The sequence below is a fragment of the Chelonoidis abingdonii genome, chromosome 1 (assembly GCF_003597395.2).
Source record: "Chelonoidis abingdonii isolate Lonesome George chromosome 1, CheloAbing_2.0, whole genome shotgun sequence".
In the NCBI taxonomy this organism is placed as follows: Eukaryota; Metazoa; Chordata; order Testudines; family Testudinidae; genus Chelonoidis; species Chelonoidis abingdonii.
This window is the reverse complement of record NC_133769.1, coordinates 322944963-322963160: the sequence shown is the minus strand read 5'-3', so window position 1 is coordinate 322963160 and position 18198 is coordinate 322944963. Positions and strand designations below refer to the sequence as shown.

At 39.1% G+C, this 18198-nt stretch overlaps 1 non-coding gene across 1 annotated transcript; it reads left to right on the top strand.

Moving 5' to 3' along the window:
- Positions 1–15682: 15682 nt before the first annotated feature.
- On the top strand, positions 15683–15776 carry TRNAI-UAU (transfer RNA isoleucine (anticodon UAU)). The gene is made up of 2 exons: positions 15683–15720; positions 15741–15776. It is a non-coding gene; the product is annotated as a tRNA-Ile (tRNA).
- The last annotated feature ends 2422 nt before the right edge of the window (positions 15777–18198 follow it).

Genomic DNA, 18198 nt, shown 5'->3' with positions numbered 1-18198 from the left:
TGCTACTTATAACTGCAGCCACTTGAAAACACTATCAGTAGGAGAACAAAGTTAGATTATCTTATGCTTTCAAGAACAGAACAAAAAATCAAAGAAAACAAAAATCTCTCTGAAAAATAAATGCTAGTACAATTATAGAACAGGAGTATTCTTGTGTTCTGTTTCCAGCTATAAACAAGTATAATGATACTTCAAAAAAGAAAGTTTTTGTTTTTAAGACTGAATACGATATATTTAAATAAGTTTTAATTGAAGCTGCTAAAAGAGGTACAGAAGTCTCAATGGCAATGGAAGTGATATGTGTAAATGGAGAAGAAAAGATTACCCAGCACACCTAGCATGATAACAGATCTTGAATCAATTAGACAAGAAGGTGACATGTGCCTTATAAATACTGTACACAGACAGGGGCCATGGCCAAAACATAGGTACCTAAAGTAAGGTACCCAAATCTTTATGTAGGCACCTAAGTAAAAGTGACCCGATTTTCAGAAGCGATGCAAGCATAAGTCAGTCCGAGTTGCAGATGCTCAACACCCCTGAATGTCAGACTACTTTTACATTCATTTAGGAACCAACTTTAGTCACTTAGGTTTGAACATGTTGGCCCATTTTCTTTGGGTTCTCAATGGGAGATAGCCAAAAATATGTAATGGCCATGCAATGAATCACTGCATCTCATTCATCCCTATCAAACCAGGGGAAGACAGAAAGAGCCTACAATAGCAGCCAGAAACAACAAAAAGAAAGGAAGGATGATAACGGGGTTTGGGAAAATTACATTTCCTCGAGGAATCAAATGCATTCTATACAGCACTTCATGTATTGAAGTCCTTACTTAAGAGAGCCCGTCTCAAGGTTCCCCTGGCTTAGGCTTTATTTCTCTCATTCTTTTTACTGAAATTGTCATTTTCTGTGTGATTTTTATATCAAAGGTGCTTCCTTTTATTTTCAAATCTTCACTAACAAATCCGTGGATTATAATGTATCTGCAATAGTTTGTGGACCCCCAGGGGTCCACAGAACACAGGTTGAAAACCACTGATCTAGTCTGACCTCCTGTGTAACACAGGCCATAGAACTTCCCCAAAATAATTCCTAGAGCATATCTTTTAGAAAATCATCCAAACTTGATTTACAAATCATCAGTGATGGAGAACCCACCACAACCCTTGGTAAATTGTTCCACTGGTTAATTTCCCACACTATTAAAATTTTATGCCCTATTTCCTGTCTGAATTTGTCTAGGTTCAACTTCCAATCATTGGACTGGGTTACACCTTTCTCTGATAGATTGAAGAGCCCATTATTAAATATTTGTTCCCCATGGTAGGTACTTATGGACTATCCTCAACTCACCCTTTAACCTTCTCTTTGTTAAGCTAAATAGATTGAGCTCTTTGAGTCTATCACTGTAAGACATGTTTTCTAATCCTTTACTGATTCTCATGGCTCTTCTCTGAACCCTTTCCAATTGTTCAACATCCTTTTTGAACTGTAGTTACCAGAACTGGATACAGTATTCGAGCAGTGGTGGTACCAGTGCCAAATATAAAGGTTAAAATAACCTCTCTACTCCTACTCAAGATTCCCCTGTTTGTGCATCTCATCACTGCATTAGTCCTGTGGCCACAGCATCACATTGGGAGCTCATGTTCAGCTGATTATCCACCGTGATACCCAAATCTTTATCCATATACTGTATATAATCCTACATCCACATAGATTATTTACAGGGTGACACGGAAGGGCTGTTGACAAGGATAAAAGTCCTCAGCCTTACCACCATCAATGGGAGAAATAGGCAGCCAACAAGCACCTGTACCATGCACAGAAGAATGGACCACAGCAACATTTGGATCAATTAGTTGTTAGAGGGTGTTATAAAGGCTGCTAAACAGCCAATAAATAGTCATAGCTGCCCTGGGGGTAGCGCTTGCAACACTCTTTTATAGGGTGTATCATCAGGTGCCTTTCATCCTCCCTCCCACATGCCCTGAAGGCATTATACAAACAGTGCCATTCAGATGTCTCCTCCCACTCCTAAGCTTGGTAGGCCTCAGAGGAGCCAGGATTTGTCCCTTTGCATGTAAAGAAAAATGTAATAAACATATACATTTAAGCTGTTTTGCATCATCCTGACACCAGATGTTCATATGAAGTTTTCACAAAGATCAGCAGGAAACCAGTAAGTAATTTGATTTTAAAATGCCTAGATTAGTCAATGTAACAAGCCAGAGATTTTAGTGAAAAAAAACCTGACTCCTTCTTCAGTAACAATAATTAAAATGATTTCAGCTATATTATTGCTACATGCTCTCGGTTAAATGAGTTCAGTTCTGTTTCTAACACAGTAGCACACATCATAAATCCTCTATTCATTTTCTACAGTCAAACAAAGTGGCAAACGTTGTTCCAGTAATGCTCAAAATCATACGAATCCAGAGAACACTATCTTGTCTTGTGTATTTTTTTCATGCGTTTTGAAGGGTGAGTCATCTCTCTCTGGTTAAAGCAGCAGCTTATACATGAATGGTGCATGTGAAGAGAGATGCTCTTGAGTCTAAACATGAGCAGCTGGCAAGTGCTCCCTTAACCTGGAAATTAACTGATATATTTTCAGTCATGTACTTGATACACACACTGTGGCCCATATTCTGCCAAGCTTATTCTTGTTAAGAAGTGCCTTAGCCTGCTAGTAGTTCCTTTGAAATCAGTGAGAATCCTGGCATAGTAAAGTGCTACTCAATATGAAAAAGGGACACAGAACTTGGCCCTATATAATTACTTTAAAATAAAAGGCTACAATTGTATTAAATACTGTGTTAGCATTCAGAACCATTTTCATAACATGGAGAAAAGAAACAGGGAAAAGGATGGAGAGTATATAGATTAGCAAAATAACTAAAAACAAGAAGAGGTCATTGGAGACCTGGGTGGGGGAAGTTTTGCTGGAGTGCTTTTCTTTGTATAAAAACAACAAGGAGTCCGGTGGTACCTTAAAGACTAACAGATTTATTTGGGCATAAGCTTTCATGGGTAAAAAAACCCCTCACTTCTTCAGATGCTCCTTAAGGTGCCACCAGACTCCTTGTTGTTTTTGTGGATCCAGACTAACGCAGCTACCCCCTGATATTTGACACCATGCAAGGCACTTGTCTTTGTATAGTGCTCTGAAACAGTACATCAGTGTGAAGTGTTATTAGCATTATCACGTATTATTATGTACAGTGGCTATATGGAAGGGAGAATATGTTTGGAATGTGTATTGTAAAGCCAGAACTAAAGCTTTGCCCACACAATGCACATTCTGTACCCACTGCTGGCAACATATACAGTATGTGCTAGTGCAGGAAGGGTGATAGTATTTTCTAGACTACCTGAGACAAACAGTATATTGCCGAGAAGGGGGGACTGGGAGAGCATTCAATGGGTTTCTCAGAATGGTAAAGGTTATTGAATAAATGCTGTTCTTCCATTAGTGGTGTGTTATTCTGGACCATTAATGAATCGGTAATATCACGCCTTTTCAACTGATGCTTACTATTTTCACAAAACTGATACAGTTTTCCCTACTACCAGTACCAAAATTCCTTGTAACCTACCACTTTACTTCATGCCAGTAAAACTTCACTGTGGCTTTGTCTGGTGGTTGTTTGTTTATCTTCTTCTACATAGTGTTGTTCTAGGGATTCCCTGCTCTGCTGGCTCATCAGCACCAGAAACTGGATTGCAGTATTGGAAATCACTGTTTTGCTCTCTTCGTTTTATGAAATGTTGTTTACAATATTTGACGTGACATTTTGTTTGTCTGTGTCTAGCTCTACATAGACCTAAATTATGGCATTTAGAATGGAAGAATTTTAAACCCAAGTATTGACAAAAAGCAGTGCCTCAAGTTGGGCTGGATAAGCAGAAAAGGGGTTAATGCACTCCTGCAAACACAGCTTTGGGGTGCTAAGATCATGGTATGTACCTATTATAAAGATGGTTGAGCTGGAAGGGGCTGTTAACCTCTCTAGTTATCTCCCAGTGACTAGTACAGTGTATCCTGAAAAATGCAAAATTCTCAGTAGTGCAAAGCCCCATATTACCTTCCCCTGCTCTGCCAAAGCTATGCTGGCCATTGTCTCAGGGGCACACCCAGTGATCATGGTACATTGTACCAGAGAGTGTGCTAAAGGTGCTCTGTACATTCCTATAAACTACTGCCATCTCCTGCTAGATAAGCTGCCTCAGGCAAATTGTGTAATTCCAGTGTTCTCTTACTCAAGAAGGCAGAGGAGACAGCATTTCTCTGTCTTGTGGAGCAGGAGACAGGACAGTATCTGTGAGCAACATTATTGCTCTTTGTGTCAGGGCACTCCACCGTGCTGTACATACAATGTACATTTACTAAGTGTATCTTTCTTCTCCTCAAACAAAAGGGTGTGTGCTTTGCACTAATATACTCTATTTTCCCACCTTAGAGTGAGTTTGTTGTATCATCTATTTGTGGGTACACTCTCAGGTCAGATGAGCTCTCTTTGAAAATCCACTATCCTGCACATGCAAATGAAGAAAACGGCAAAGAACAACCAAAATCTTTTCTTCCACAGAGCACTCATCTTGCTGTCTTTGAAAATGCCTCACTAAGCGTGTACCTTCTAGTAGGTGTTTTGTACCAAAAATAGAATGCCTTATCCAGTCAGTCTCCATGGTAACTTTGTTTCTTATTAAATGGTAGGAGGAAAAAAGCATAATTAACTCACATGACCTCCTAATTGGCTGAAAAGTTCAGCTGTATCTTTGATGGACATGTCTGTCTTGCACATTGGACAATGCATGCACTTATGACTAATTTTCTTTTTTAAAACTGCAGATTCTTCATATTAAAGTCAGGTGATCCCATGCAAACAGAGAAAAGGTGTATCAAGGGATAGAGTGCTGCCTATCTTACATCCTGCCCTTTTTATTCACCCTCTTGAAACTTCTCTGAACATTCAGTTACGAAATTACTTTACCTTGAGTCGACTGGAAAACCCGTTATATTCTTCACTGTCCTTATAAGGCCATGTCTACATGTACAGCGCTGCAGTTGTGCAGCTGTATCAATGCAGCTGCACTGCTGCAGTGCGTCTGGTGAAGACACTATGCCAATGGGAGAGAGCACTCTGTGAACAGCAGAAGCTATGTCGGCGGGAGAAGCTCCCTGTTGACGTAGCATGATGCATATTGTGACATTACACTCCATATTAATTATGAAAATATGCTTGTGATATGGTTATGACATAACTGGTTGTACTTTATGCAAGATGGCTCGTGTAAGATATCATTGTAAAGGTTATGATTTACTGAATGTAATTATCCAATTTGTATGCCAGTATCATTTCTGTATCTGAAGTTAGAAATATTGACCATGTATCTGTATTTCAAATGGGCTATTTTGGGTGTCACCCACAACTAGCCCTTCAGGTACAACAATGAAAAAACAGAGAGGACTGATGGCCCATTAGCAAAGACAATGGACTGTGAAAGGGCTTTGTCTTCTGTAGACATTCCAGACAGCCTGCAAATAATGGCTGCTGTAGCCCTGCAGAGACATGGGTCTGGGTCATCTGGTACTGGACCCTCATCCCTTGGAATGCCAGTGTTTTTCCACTGGAAGGCAAAGGGTTCCTGCCATATCCAAAAGCTATATAAAGAAGAGGAGTGACTTCATTGTGGTTCTCCTCTGCCTCCCCATCAAAAGAGACACTGAAAAAAACACCTGGAAACAAGAACTGAACTGGGGGGAGAAGATCTGAACCCAAGTTAGAAGGGTTTCTAGCTTCTGAGTAATAATACCTGAAGTCTCAAGCTGCTGTCCAGTGCAGCTGCCTTTCAAAAATTTCTGTAATCTGCCTTTGACAGTATTTAGGGTGAGAAGTTACTATTTGTAGCCAATTTCTCTAGTGAATCGAGCTTAGTTTGCATGTTTTGGTTTAGTTACTTAGCAAACAGAACAAAGCAGATTACTATCTCTTTAACCACTTAAAATCTGCCTTTTATAGTCAATAAAATTTGTTTTGTTTATTATTAAACCCAGTTTATGTAATTTCTACCTGGGGGGAGTGGGGGCATGGCAGGGGCAAGAAGTCGTGCATATCTTCCTCCACATTGAGGGAGAGGGCACATTTATGAGCTTACATTGTATAGATTACTCTACAGTGCAAGACAATATTATTTTGGGTTTATCTCCCAAAAAGTGTGTGATTGTGAGTTCTGGGTGAGTCCTCTCACACAGAGCTGACTTCAGTCTGTGTCTGCAGCTAGGTGCAGCCATACCTGTGTGTGTGTGCTGCAAGAGGCCGGAAAGCCTAATTCAGCAAAACAGGGAGAGGGAATCCAGGCTAGTGGAGTAGGAGAAACTCCATTATATCAAGTGGCATCCCAGATGGGTGGTCCAACTCGTCACACATATATGTGCTTATGTCAGTGTAATTTATGTTGCTCACAGAGATGGTTTCTTCACCCCCCTAAAGGACATATTGTTATGCCGACATAGGCTGTAGTGTAGACATAACCTAAACTCCAAGTGCTAGGCTTCCAACAACAGTATGTGAATGTGTGTATTGACTGTGATTGGTAGACAATTAGTTTAACCACTGAACCTAATAGATGAACCAAGACAAATACTTCTACCGAAGCCTTTCAAAAGCAAAAAAATATGAAACCTTCAGCAGTAAACAGTAACAGTAGCAAGGATTTTTTTTAGAGGCAAAAGAAGACTCTGTGAGCCTCAGTTCTTATTTACACTAAGGGCCCGATGGCAGGGCAGATGCCCCCGCACCAGCTAGGCAACTGTTAAGAACCTCCTGTGGTCACAATCAGCCCCAACCTGCTGCACCTGTGAGTTCTTCCCTTTTAAAAAGGAAGAAACTCAGTGCCATAGAAGTGACATGCAGAAGCAAGGAGAGCCAGGGCACAGAGCATCCAGACTGGCAGCCTGATGGCACTAACTGACCTGTGGTTTGCATAAGCTATCAGCCCAAGCTGTCCAAGGAAGAAGATAGGCCAGGCTGGTTTTCTTTTTACAAATTCCTCCATGATTAAGCCTTGATATCTACTCTCTCTATGAAGCAGGAACTGATGCTGCCTGCAGGGCCTGAAAGACTGCTTTCTTCTCCCTAGCACAAAGAATGGGATCAGAGAAGTATTTTCCTTTTGTATGGACTGCTTTATATCCCTCAAAATATGGTGGACTTACTAAAAGGCACAGCTGGAGGGCTGTACTTCAGAACCAGACCACAGGGTTGCAGCTACTCAGAGAATGACACAGGAGGTAAGCAATGTGCCTGCTCTGACCCTAAGGGAACGACCTCAAGATGTTAACCTTCGACAGGTCCTTTATAACTCTGAAATGTAACAGAATCTTAATGTAGGCACAAGTGACCTTTACATCTGTCTTAAAACCCATTCACTCTGCCAAAGCTGTGTTAAGAGGCCTTAGTGTATTTGGGAATCTGTGTATTTAATATTATAATCTGTTTCACTTTTAAAATAACATAACAAAACAAGTCAGACAAAAGATGAAACCACAAACACAGAATAATACTGAAATCAACTAAAATATTCCTTAGACTTTTCAAAGGATTTATTTGAATAGAGTCGAGCGAACAATTTGCAATGAAATATTTATTTAGTGAATTGAATCCTTTTTGTTTTCCTTAGTTTGACTGAATTGACTGAATTTTACAAATTTGGGTTCAGATCCTGCAAACACTTCCGCACAAGCATTAAGTATTTGCAGGGTCGGGTCTCGTTCACTGTTTGCATTTGTTTGCATTTTGGTGGGGGAAATAAAACAGATACAGTTTCCATCTAAACCAAATTTTGTTTTGTAATTAAGTGACTCTTTGCAACAGGCTCAAAATATAGCTTTATATGAACTTTCATCTGCACAGGACTCTGCTTCACAAAAAGAGAGCAAAAATAGATGAAACGGCAATCAAAATTAAAGTCGGTTTAGAAGTCAATTAATTATTTTTCTCATTATTCACAAATCTCCAGAATACTGTTTCCTTTTAAATAATAGGGTTTAAAGATCTAAAGAATTACAGTAAAAATTATCCTTAAAAACCTTCCCCACAAATAACTGATAACATACATACAGTAAATGGATTTTGAAGGATACTCAGCTTATGTTCACAGAATAAAGTACAGATGGAAATGTAGGTTGCTTGTGGATCCCAATGTGTTATGGAAAAATACTCCATAAAAAATAAGAATGCTTTTCTATCAGGCATGGAGGCAAGCACATCTGGTAGACCTTTATTGTAGTCTCCAAAAACAGCAGATATAGGGTGTCCAGATGTTCTGATTTTATAGGGAGAGTCCTGATATTTGGGGCTTTGTCTTACATAGGCACCTATTTTAACCCACCACCCTCAGTCTTCTGATGGTGAGAGAGACAAGCTTTTGAGCCACACAGAGCTATTCTTCAGGAGATGTGTCCCTTCTTACCCATTCCCCTGAGAACAAAGGGAAACGTTTAATATTCAATATATTGTGCAGACAAAGGAAATCACAAACTTTAATTCTTTCTTGGGGCATAACAATAAAAGGCTCCTTTAATTCTCTAGACTGATTGATGCTGTACTATTTCTGTAGATTGACAAGTGACCAAGTACTTGATGTGGTCCAACAGCCTGCTCATGGGCATACATTACAGCAAGCTAAACGCGGGAGATAGTCTTATCTTTGAGGAAGATAGTGATTGGCCAGAAGGATACAATGAAGCTCTTCTCTAGTCCGCTAGGGAGTTAGGGTGCCTCTAGAAGGACAAGGGTGGATGATAGTAGCAGTGGAGAGTTCTAAAGATGTTTATCGTATATAATTTTTGTAAAGCCTGCATCCCTTCCAGTGGTAGGAAGAAGGTCCTGACATAATGCTGCTTTATTATTTTACTGTTGGCTATTTATAATAAATTGTATATTGAAATGGATGTAAACTTACTTTGGACTAACTGCCCTCTTTGAGAGCCATTGTATCACCTGGAAATATGGAAGTAACATATCTTAAACAATACAGTGAAGAAAGGTAATTGTTGGTGAACTCAATGTCTGCACAAAGAAACAGAAAGATTGAAATGACATACACATACAGGAGATGGATGCTATGAAAGCTTACAGTCTTCATCAATCTACCCTGCAAAAGTATCTGCAAAGGATACAGAAAAGAACACATCTCCTTGAAAACATACACAGTTTAGGCACAAGAACTGTTATGAAATAGCTAAGAACATACTAAGTATCATCAGGATACAAAACACCACTTACTTTGCATCATATTTTGTTTGCATCTTGAGCCAGAGCAGTAGCTTGGATTGCTCATCTGCACACTACCCAGAATGCGTGTCCAGCTGACAACTATTTCATAGCTATGCTAGTGCTTGAGGTCTGGGAGCAAAGTGAAAGATGGGATGTACTTCTGGATGCAAGTTCTTTTCTTTAGAATTTAGGTCATCAAAGTACCTCATATATACAACTCCACAAGGAAATGTATTAAATTTGGGATATATGTAGGAAAAAACCTATTTGAAAAGTTATACTTACCCATTTTATAAAGAGATCAAGTGATGAAAAAGTGCCATTAGAGCTTGAGGAACTACTAGTTAGTTGTGCCAAAGGATGATGAAACTGAGGTATTCTTACGTTGTTGCCACAATCACTCCATCTATATATGAATCCCCTTGCAGTTGTATTGTTCCACATAGAGTCTTAAAGTCAAGTGACTGTGGAGAGATCAGAAGAGTTTCTAGTATTTCTACCAATTTCTTATATAAAAGCCTGGTGCTTTTGAGAAGTTTTTTTCCTTAAAGCAGAGACATTGTTTAAACTGTGCTAGTGCATCAGACTTCTGTTGGTTTCACTTATAAAGAGCAGCTATGCTTTGACACAGCACAAAACACTGCATGATGATACAGAGAAACTTACTAATTGCTTTTATTAGTGATATTCTGGTCAGGACAATGATCTTTAACATGAAGCTCAAGGAACAATATAGAAACAACAAAACGTTCATAGATTTTTATAGTGAGTTCTTTGTTAAATTACTTAAGCACTCCAAAATGTTCCCTACAATGCAGAGGAAACTGTAAGATCTTACTCATGTGCTCATTAAAATGTGAGATAGTTAACGATGTAACAAACTAACAAATTTTCCCTACTTCAGTGCTTTGTTTTATTTAATTTAGTGTCCATTAAATGTGCTGGGCTGAAAATGCTTGTCATTATCTATAGAATAGGTGCAGGACAGGCAGAGGCAGCAAGAATAAAAGAAAATCCTATTCTGAGGCTCTGATCTCATTTTATTTCCAGAACTCAGTCCTTACGTGGTAAAAGTTCTTTGAAATGCAGTCTGGAGCCACGATAATTTGTAACCTCTATTGTGCAATCTGTCAGATGGGATATGTGGCCGTTACATGTAATCTGACTGTGCTGTTCGCTCTTTTTGTCAGTATCTTAGAAACTGACTTGAAGGTAATTTGTTGACAGGGTTCCAGAGCTGGTTTCTAGATATATGGAGATAAGTATTTAGATCCCCTAAAATATTAGATGTACAATAACTGTCTTCATCAATTTACCCTGCAAAGGTATCTGTTGCCTCTTCGTTTGCACAGAATTGTATTTTTAAAAGAATTAATCGCAAGAACATTTATTATTTAGGCCACTTCTGACAATAAAACGCAAAAGATTCCATTCTTGTAGGTGGGAGCTCTGCTCTTGATTTAAATGGGAGCAGCTTTGTATTTTTAACCCTTTCTTTTGGGCTGCTGTTTATTAATAGCAAATATTTCCTGTGGGACTAAGGATATAACACTGAATCCAGTTCAATACGTAAGCGCAAACCTGTTCTGTATTTGAATAACTCCAACAGGGTTAGGTAAAGTGATGAGCATGAATGAGATGAGTGGTAAATTCTGAAACTTCAAGGCTCCTCAGTCCAGTATTTCAAATCTATGTGAATGGTTTGCACAAAACCAGAAACCTGTCAAATCAGGATTTGTGATTCTCTCACTTTAACAAAGTAACTGAACAAACCGATGTCAGACTCAGGAAGCCATAGGTCAATAGAGACGTATTATTTAAGCATTCCTTCCTGCATGATGTCAAGCACCTATAAATTATTTTATTTAGCAAGACTAACATTCAGGTGTTAACCATTTTGAGGCCAAATTTTCAAAATAGGTGCTTAAAAGTAGCCATGACCATGCAAGTAACTGTAAGAGTTAAATGGATACTATTGCTCTCCTTCACCTACTTACTTATGCACTTACCTATTCATGCTACAATTACCTATCTGTGTGCACATCTTAGGTGTTTGCTTTTTACAGTTTGGCCCCCTCACATAATGAACTGCCTACTGCAGGAGTGTTTATTCCATAAATCGGTTTGTAAACTCACCAGCTAAATACAAAGCCCTTCCATCTGCACACAAACCCATCTATGGTTGGAACTTTGTAGCTCCAAAAGCACAATGTTATTCTGCAGGATGCAGCACTGCTACTAAATCTCACTGCACAGAGAGGCAAAGTGATCTGTTTAAGGTAAGACAGAAGGTTAAAGGTAGATCTGGGAGTGGAACATAGGGCTCTTGACTTCCAATCCAGTTGGCCACACTCACTCCAACAAGTGTGAGTACAACAAGGCTAGTAAATCTGGTTTTGTTAGGTTTGTGCCCTGGTTCTGATGCTTCACTTTATCCATTTTGGGCTAGGCTTTGGCTCGAAGCCACAGACCACAATGGAAGGAGGTGAGGAGGCCCAGACTGCAAAAGCAGGAATTCTGGACTGCTCAGCAGAAATTTCTCCAGGGGCTCTGGAGGAGCAAATGTTAGAGGCTACGAGATATGCTTCAGCCTCCCACTTCAAACCAGCCCTGACTGATGAAGCGGAGGTGCAGCTCATCGCTTTGAGGTGGCTGGTGCCCCTGGCAGCACTTAAGTGAGACCAGTCCTGCTGCTAGGTTCTTGCACAAAGGTACCTCCCTCCTTCTTCATTTGTCTGCGCAGAGCTGGACACAATTTGACCCAAGTGTAGGGAAGCACTTTCAAAAGAGACCATTATGGTCAGAAAACAAATCACATGCATCAAAGCTGTTAGAACTTTTCTTTGAACATTCTAGAAGCTTCAGCATCAGCTACAATATGTATATTATATATATAAAATGTTGGTTTTGGGTTGGTTTGGTTTTCTCTGTATGCCAAGCTCATAAATTCTATAATGAGATTTAATATGCATCAGTCAGGGTTGGCTTGCCACATATGGCTGGGGTAATGTTCATGCTGCCCTGGAAATACTTAGCTCAATTAGTTAGCATTGCTCCATTGAGTATAGAAACAGGAATTCCTTCAGCCCATTGCAGCTGGAGAGTGGTATACACAATAGGGACCAAGACACTTAGTGAGGATTTATTCTTTGTTTTCTTTTTCCTTTTCATTGCTGAAATACCATATGATCAGGAGAAGGTCTATATCTTAAAGTTGCACACTATTTACAAGCTGCAGCTGCTTGCAGTTCTGTTTTTATAAGGAGACCATTGCTTTTCTTTAACCTTTATCTTCTGTTGCAATGGCAATGGACGCCCTTCTTCCTTGAATTTACTAGAGGAAGCAGAAGATAAAAGTCACTCCTCCATGTTGGTGTCCTGTAGATCTTTATAGGATTGATATTTTTCTTTTCTTTTTGGCAGTAAACAAGTTCTGTGTAGGGCTGTGTCAAGGCAAGCCGCTCAAATTAACAGTGTGATTCCTAAAGTGGGGGAACAGCAGACTGTAGTATGCAGGTTTTGTGCACAGTAGTTCACAGAATTTTAAATTCTGTACATCACTCTAATTTTAAAAACTATTAAAAACCCAAAATTTTGTAAAGGGATGGAGGTTCAGCATCTGTGTGTTAATGACTATTCTCAGCAACATAATGTTATGGGCAATCTACAGTACTCTGCTATATAGCATGCTTAAACTGAGTCATATTTCAGAACTGGTTTGTGCTAGCTGAGATTCTTTGATGGAAAGGGCAATTTTACTACTAGCTAACACTCCTTTGACAATCCCAGCGATTTGCAGAATGTAAACTGGTGCAGTGAGCCATTTGCTCCACAGTATATTCCCGAGGTTTTATTCCTGAGGTTGCAATTGCAGTTTATACAAAAGAAACAAAAAGGGTTTGTGAAAGCAGCAGAGAATCCTGTGTTGTTTGTTTTTACCAATAGAGACCAAACAGAAAAAGGATCCTTTCAGGCTACAACCCAGCCTTCTAACATGTAGATATAGATCTCTGCCAGCTCAAAGACTTTTTTGACTGCCTATGAGGGAGTTGATTCTCTAGAGGTGCCTAGCTGGTCTTTCAGTCACCAGCTTTGTTTGCATTTCTGCCCTGTACTTCTGTGGGAGCTCTGGAAAGGCAGTTAATGTTGTGTCTTATGGTATTTGGCCAGGACTGCTGCACTCTGTCACCCAAGTGCAGAACTCTTTTGAGAGCCCAGGAAGGTGCACTTGGGAATTCCTTCCTGTGGGGTACCTTTTACCCCCCCTCCAGGGATGAGCTCAGAAAGGAAAAAAAAAAAAAAAAAAAAGGAAATTCAGCTGTTGCCACCAGCTAATTAAACAACATTTGCACAAACCTCTTAAGACACAAAAATTCAATTCTGTTCTTTAAAAAAGGTAAATTTTATTTTAAAAAAGAAAGAAAATACATCTGGGAACTCAAGCTATTGCTAGATTTTTAAAAGAGCAGCTACAAGGATTAAGCAACAAGAATAGCTTTCTGAGGTCCAGGTTAAAAGTTACAAGCAAAACAAAAACACCTTCTGTTAGCACAGGAGAATCCACAAGCCATCAAGAAATAAAAGGGATAAACCTAATTACATCTTCCTAGACATTTTCTGATCTAGTTACATATCTGGGTTTTAAATGAATAGTTTCTAGGTATGATACTGATGATTTTTTTCATACCTGTCCCTTGCTTCTTACAGCATAGCTGCTGCCCTGTCTGCCTCTCCCTGGGAGAACAACAACAGACAGACAAAAGGGGAGTTTTCTCTCAATTTAAAAAAAGTTCTAGCCTTCCCATTGGCTCTTTTGGCCAGGTGCCCATTCACTTTCTTTGCATAGCAGTGAGACTTTTTAACGCTTTACAGGTAGAGAAATTAGAGAACAGCTACTAAGAGGGATTTTATAGCTACTGGTTGGCTATAAAAGGGAGCTGCCCCCCAACTCCTACATTTATCACAGATTGGCACCATCACCTCCTCAATTTGATTAGGGCATGATGTGGTAGGTGAGCTCAGAGCTTCTCCACCTATCTTCTCCTGCTTTGTGGATCACACTGGGGCTTAAACGGCAGACAGCAGCAAGACACCCCAGTGTGAGGGAGCAGTGCATATGTCTAGAAGCTGAAACTTAGGTGCCTAGGGAAGTTTTACCCTGAAAATTTAGCCACCTACCAGGTTAGGTGGCAGCCAAGTAGGGATTTTGTGGATTGCAGTCGTGCCTAAAACTGGGACTGAAGCACCTAAATCTGGAGTTTAAGCAGCTAAGTACCTTTGTGGATCTGGGCCTCAGCCATGTAGCAATGAAGGAGGTTCACTACATTGATTTTTCATATTGGTTTCTTTCCTGCTTAGTCTAGACTGTAAATATTGGATCCATCCTGCCTAGCTATCTATTTCTAAACATGGACTGGATTTAGATTTTCCATTTCACGTTAGTGGTACTTTGTTTTAATGCATATCATTAAAAAACTGAGTGTAAAAATTGCACACGTCCAAGCTACTTTGATCTAGGCACATTTTGAAAAGCATTTGTAAACACAGGCCAGTGCAGTCAGAGCTTCCAAAGCTACTTCCAGCTAATGCAAAAAACATCTCAAAAGTGAGCCAATGAATTCCAAGCTGAAACAAGTCATTATCACTTCTTTACAGTGATCCTATTCTACAGCTGACTTCAGTTCTGTTATTCTACCATTCTTCTTTCAGTTGGAGCAAATGCAACATACTAAGGGTTTTCATATTTTTATTGTTTCCGTCCCCAAACTGAAATGTATCTGAATGTTTTAAGATCAAATTCTATTCACCTTTGATGACACTTAGAGTTGAACTTTTTATTCAAAATTTCTGTCCTTAGAATGCCAGAGGAATTTAAAATATTTCTCTTGCCTATTTGTGAAAAGGCTGTAAGTACAAGCCAACAGGAGAAATCTAGTAAGTAAAATACATTTCATACAGTATGAGAGCTTAGAAAAGTAACTATAATGTGATAAGCACTGCAAAACTAAAGAGAAGCATTAAGAATCTTCACTGTATTAGATACAAAAACCCATAGTGATCTTTTGATATGATGTCCCTTAGTTGTCCTCAGTTGGCTCTATCAAAAATATCCTAAGCATTTCATTATTGTAAATTATGCTTGTGCAAGATTCCTACCCGCCAATATTGTCATAGCTCTCCGAGTTAACCACACAGATTTAAGATGTCAAAATTAACTACCTGAAGAAAGACTGATTGGGGCAGGGATAGCTCAGCAGTTTGAGCCCTAGCCTGCTAAATTCAGAGTTAGGAGTTCAATTCTTAAAGGGGCCATTTAGGGAACTGGAGTAAAAATCTGCTTGGCAATTGCTCATGTTTAATTTTCTTTTTTAAGGTGCTCTAGTGGTGCAGGTGCTCCAGTGGTGCAATTGGTTAGCGCACAGTACTTATAGGGCACTGCTGAGAAGAGCTATGCTGAGGTTGTGAGTTCAACCCTTACCTGGAGCACTGGCTTTCATTAGTCAAGTGGCATCACCCTCTCATTGGGGGGAGGGATAGCTCAGTGGTTTGAGCATTGGCCTATTAAACCTAAGGTTGTGAGTTCAATCCTTGAGGGGGCCATTTAGGGATCTGGAGCAAAAAATCTCTCTGAGGATTAGTCCTGCTTTAAGCAGCAAATTGGGCTAGATGACCTTCTGAGGTCCCTTCCACCCCTGATGTTCTATGGTAGTTCTCTTACAGTGACTGGACTAGACTGCAAAACACCACATATTTTGGTAATTGCAATTTAAATAACAGGATTTTTTCCTTGATTTTCCTGAAGCAAAATTATTACTTGTACAATAAGTTCAATTGTAAAAGAAAGTGCAGTATAATACTGAGTGTATATACACACATTCAGTATCATATACTCTCTTTAAAAACTGAAATACACATTTCTTCATCATGTAATATGTGAAAAGTCAGGAAATTTGACAGAACAAAACACATAGTTTTGCTTCAGGAAAATGAAGAGAAAATAGAGAATTAAATATAATTTTTATATTAATTTCTATGGGCTTGTACATGTATACAGAGAAAAAGATGCATACATTCCCTTCCATGCAGCATTTATGAAGTACTGTATAATTTCTTCATTTCAACCTACAAAATGACAATTTTCAGTTTTATAGTAACCCACTTGCAATGTGTTTTCATTGCATTACTTTCACTCTCATATGAAAACTAAATCCAAGAAGGCAGTAGTGCTACCATTTTTAATCCTTGTCAATTTTTTTGTAAACTTCAACCTAAAATTTTCTTTTAAATGCTTTCCATGGTGGTGAAGTATTTAAGCCTTTGGTATTCTCACAACTTTGATTCAAATGTAAAGGAACATGTTTCAGGATAATTTTTTTTGAAAATTAACATTTTCTTAGACTTTTAAATTTGCTCTAATGACTTGACTGGTTTTTGCATCCATTGCTAATTGTAGAATAGAATAAACAAAAACTGGCTTGACCTATAATAAAAGTAACAAGAGATCCTATGATGTACATAAATAATTAGTGTTTGAAAAAAGAAAGCCTCTTGGAGTTAGAATGGTGACTCAGCAGGCTGAGAATCCCAAGTGCATACAGTGTTACATTTTGGTATCTGTGTGCTGTGATTTAGCTTATAAATCATAATTTGGGGCATTTTTATATATTGATGCGCTGTATAGGACGTATATCCACATAATGCTGATCTCTCTAAGGAACAACTCAGAAAAAAAGACCAGTTCCAGCCAATCTAGCCTGATATATTGCACTAATCTGATGGCCAATATATGTGTGGAGTGTTGTTCATCAAAAATCGTTGACATTTAGCCAGTCAGGTAGCTCAAGAATTACTTTCTGCTGGCAAAGGCTAAAAACCCCAGTCTCATTCTCTCTCTCTCTCTCTGACCAGAAGGATATTACTGCTACACATCAGTACTAGAAGTTCTAAGGTGCTTCAAGAATGTCACCAAGAAATAGGCAACTGTATCTCTGTAGTGTGAACAGCTCTATAACTGAGTCAGCGCTTTCACCTGTTAACCAAAAGGATGGTGGTTTGAGCCCACCCAGGGATGGTGATAAACCTGTGCTACCTTTACATTACTAATATTAGGCATGATTCTTCACTACCTTTCACCTTGTATAGTCACATACACTTATGTAAGCCATTACCTAATCAGAATGGTGTTTTGCTCCCACTTTGCACAGGTGTAAGAGACTACACCAGGTGCAGGCAGTAGAGTATCAGGCCTAATGTGTTCAGCATCAAATCCTTTATGCAGCAAGTTACAGACATGGAGTCTGAACCTGGTCTATATACTGTGTTCTTAGGTGAAGACTTTATTTTTATTCTTTTGATCTCTCTAATTTAACATGAATCATTTAACCTGAAAACATAGATGTCAGGCCCACCATTCCTAGAGTTTGTTAAACTTCATTGTTTGTGATCTCCAGAGTACATTTCTCCATGGTTTTTATGGAAGCTACCATAAGTGACTTTTTTTTTTATGGGGTGGTGGTGGTGGAGAGGTCCTCATTTGAGGATGGAAGTGTCTACATCTCCACTCGGTCCCCTCCCTATTACCCCCTCCACCTTCCCATTATGTGCCTAAAGGAGTACTAAGCTATGTTTGAAACTTTGTCCACAACTGTGGTGCTGAGCACTTGAAAATCTGTTCCTATATCTGCACACAATTCAGGAAATGTAAGCTGCATGTCTAACCCCAATTTTATATACTGTCTGTAAAACCAAGCGAACACTATTACAGTTATCTTTGCAGTAAGCCCAAAATGACTGATTCTGACCCTCACACAAGAACTTTAACCCATAGTATTGTGAAAGTAGAATGAATTATATTGTAAAAATAAGAGTGGACTAAAGAAATGTTATATGTACCTTTAAGCAGAAATAA